Genomic DNA, 3414 nt, shown 5'->3' on the forward strand with positions numbered 1-3414 from the left:
TGCAGGGTACATCAAGTTGATTATGGAGATTTAATCCACTGCTCCTGAGGCTTCTGGGAGAGATTTCCCTTTCTCTTCTTTGTTCTCACAACTCCTGGGGTTCAGCTTTGGATTTGGCCCTGTCTCTGCGTGTAGGTTGTCTGAGGGCATCTGTTCCCCTGCCCGAACAGGCCGGGGTTAAAGTAGCAGGTGATTAGGGGGTCTGTGGCTCACTCAGGCCGGCAGAGGGAGGGGTACTGAATGCGGGCAGAGCCTGTGGTGGCAGAGGCCGGCCTGACGTTGCAGCAGCCTGAGGCATGTGTCTGTTCTCCCGGGGAAGTTGTCCCTGGATCACAGGACCCTGGCAGCAGCGGGCTGCACAGGCTCCCGGCAGGGGAGGTGTGGATAGTGACCTGTGCTTGCACACAGGCTTCTTGGTGGCTGCAGCAGCAGCCTTAGCGTCTCATGCTCGTCCCTGGTGTCCGCACTGATAGCCGTGGCTCGCGCCTGTCTCTGGAGCTCGTTTAGGGGGTGCTCTGAATCCCCTCTCCTTGAGCACCCTGAAACAATGGTCTCTTGCCTCTTCGGCAGCTCCAGACTCTTTCCCGGACTCCCTCCCGGCTAGCCGTGGCGCACTAGCCCTTTCAGGCTGTGTTCACGCCGCCAACCCCAGTCCTCTCCCTGTGCTCTGACCGAAGTCCGAGCCTCAGCTCCCAGACCTCGCCCGCCCCGGCGAGTGAGCAGACAAGCCTTTAGGTCTGGTGAGTGCCGGTCGGCCCTGATCCTCTGTGCGGGAATCTCTTGGCTTTGCCCTCCTCACCCCTGTGGCTGCGCTCTCCTCCGCGGCACCAAAGCTTCCCCTCCTCCGCCACCCGCAGTCTCCGCCTGCGAGGGGGCTTCTAGTGTGTGGAAACCTTTCCTCCTTCACAGCTCCCTCCCACTGGTGCAGGTCCCGTCCCTATTCTTTTGTCTCTGTTTTTTCTTGTTTCTTTTGCCCTACCCGGGTACGTGGGGGGTTTCTTGCCTTTTGGGAAGTCTGAGGTCTTCTGCCAGCGTTCAGTAGGTGTTCTGTAGGAGTTGTTCCACGTGTAGATGTATTTCTGATGTATTTGTAGGGAGGAAGGTGATCTCCCTTCCGCCATCTTGAAGGTCTCGTCAGAACTATTTTAGAAAATAAAAGTGCCATGTTGCTTCTTTCAAATGAGATGTTAAGCTCACTAAATTCAGATAAAAAATGTGATTGTCCCAGAATATTCATTTATCAAACACAATTCTTAGGAAACAGGCGTAAGTACAGAGCTACCAAATATGTAAATAGCATAAACCTATCTGTGGTGGCTGCAAAACCAAACCTTTGTCTCACTGAACTGCCTCCGTTTTGTGACACTGAGGTTCCATATTTTATCCTATGTAATTTTTGCTAGAACTGATATTTTAAAATTGGGAAGCAATTTAGCATGTTGCATTGCCCTGCTCTATTAGCCAGGCCAACATTAATGACACATCTTAATAGTATAATGGGCAGTTGGGCATCTAAACTTTACCCTGCCATGGATCAGTTTTGGCAGCTGTGCTTTTTATTCATCAGTCTGATTGAAACCGCTTTCGTGACAGAAGCAAAGATCATCTTCTTTGTTCAAAATTCCCATAAAAGGCAAAATGGAAGTCTTTGCAGACAGACTGGCGTGCCTGAGTAAATTTATTTTCCTAGGCTTCTAGCCACAACAGTGAGCAAACAAATGTCTTTACCTACATCTTTAAGTATACCATAGGCTAGCGCATTTATAGGATTAAATAATGCTCTTTGCTTTGACTTCTTCCTTGTCTGTTTTAAATCATTGCCCAAACTTGCGTTTTTAAATGTTAACCTTATAATTCTTAACCTTTAGCCCTGGGCTATTTGAGCAGTCTATGGCTGTGTGTGTGTTTGTCTGTGGCTGTGTGTGTACACGTACACTGTCTGTGATGTTGGGGGAGGAGGAGGACTGGGCTTTCTTTTTAATCCTCTTTCTTTATAGGGAGCAGACCTCAAAGGGTTTCCTTTCCTAGCTTCTTAACTTCTCTTCCAAGCATAATGATTCTAGACAGACCAAACGACTGACCAGTGATCCATCGTGTTTTTAATCATTTACAGTCTGATTCCTACACGGTGGTGCCTGATATTTGGTTTTGAAGAATGCTTTCCTGAAGAATACATTCAACCCAGAATTTCTGAGCAATAAATTACCTGTGCTGGGGGGCTCTTGACAGCTTGTATTATTTTGCCCTCGTGGAAAATAATGGATAATTTGGAACAATGCTCCCTTTTGAATTAAAATATAAAAGGTTAGAGTTTTAGAGCTCAAGATAATAAGTAGACCCTCAACAAACAGACTGGACCCAAATCTCCCCCAGAGAGCAAAGATTTGACAGGTGAAAACATCGGGGAGAGGAGATAAAAACATAAGCATTTGTACATGACTTGTTTTTGTTCAGGGCTGGGAAAACCTTTTTGTATCCTGCACTGTCCCAGATGCTCAGTCAACTATATAGTTATAGTTATACTAACATGAGGCAGAGCAGAGCTTTGTGCAAATATTGTGATCATCCCGACTTACCCAGGAGAAATCCGGTCTCCAGTTTGGCTAGTGAGCCAACCTCTTTCTATCCCCGACTGGGAGGTGGGTGAGTGGAGGCCAGGGGTCTTGCAATTGTTGGCACTGTGGATAGATCACAAGGGAAACTGAATTTTAGCTGAATATGCATCTGTTTACACACTGGTGCAAATTAATCATCATATATTAAATTATAATGCTATTGTTTAAATGCTTGTAGAAGAAAGGAACAAATGTTTTCATATGTAAGTGCATATGAACCTCCTATAGGTAGTTCCCAGAGCAGAGAATAATCCCAAAGTAATGATGTGACTTAGAAATGGAACTATCTTTTCCTATATATATATATAAAATGTTGTAAGCAGTGGTCAGGTTTCCAGGCTAAACAAAAGTGATCTGAATTTCTAGTTTATTTAAACTACAGTTTTAAAATTTAAGATAAGAGTTAAGATCACTGTCCAAGAGGCAATATACCACATGAGTTAAGAATCAGAATGCTCGCTTTGGCAGCACATATACTAAAATTGGAACGATACAGAGAAGATTAGCATGGCCCCTGCGCAAGGATGACATGCAAATTCGTGAAGCGTTCCATATTTTAAAAAAAAGAAAAGAGAGAATCAGAGATACCCACTTTTGAGTCTGGGCTCCCCCGCTCACTGGTAGTGTCACTTTGGGGAGGTTTTGTGACCTCTCTGAACCCAGTTTCCTAGTCTGTACATTACAGGGATCAGCAAACTAGGACCTCTGGGACAAATGTGGCTTGCCATCTGTTTTGGCTCAACTTGCAAGCTAATTTTTTAAATCTTTAAGTATTAAAATCAAAGAAAGAAGAATGTTT

At 45.4% G+C, this 3414-nt stretch overlaps 1 non-coding gene across 1 annotated transcript; it reads left to right on the forward strand.

Moving 5' to 3' along the window:
* The first annotated feature begins 3067 nt into the window (after window positions 1-3067).
* On the forward strand, window positions 3068-3174 carry LOC117201189 (U6 spliceosomal RNA). The gene has a single exon (XR_004483165.1). It is a non-coding gene; the product is annotated as a U6 spliceosomal RNA (small nuclear RNA).
* The last annotated feature ends 240 nt before the right edge of the window (window positions 3175-3414 follow it).

Source organism: Orcinus orca, chromosome 11 (genome assembly GCF_937001465.1).
Source record: "Orcinus orca chromosome 11, mOrcOrc1.1, whole genome shotgun sequence".
In the NCBI taxonomy this organism is placed as follows: Eukaryota; Metazoa; Chordata; class Mammalia; order Artiodactyla; family Delphinidae; genus Orcinus; species Orcinus orca.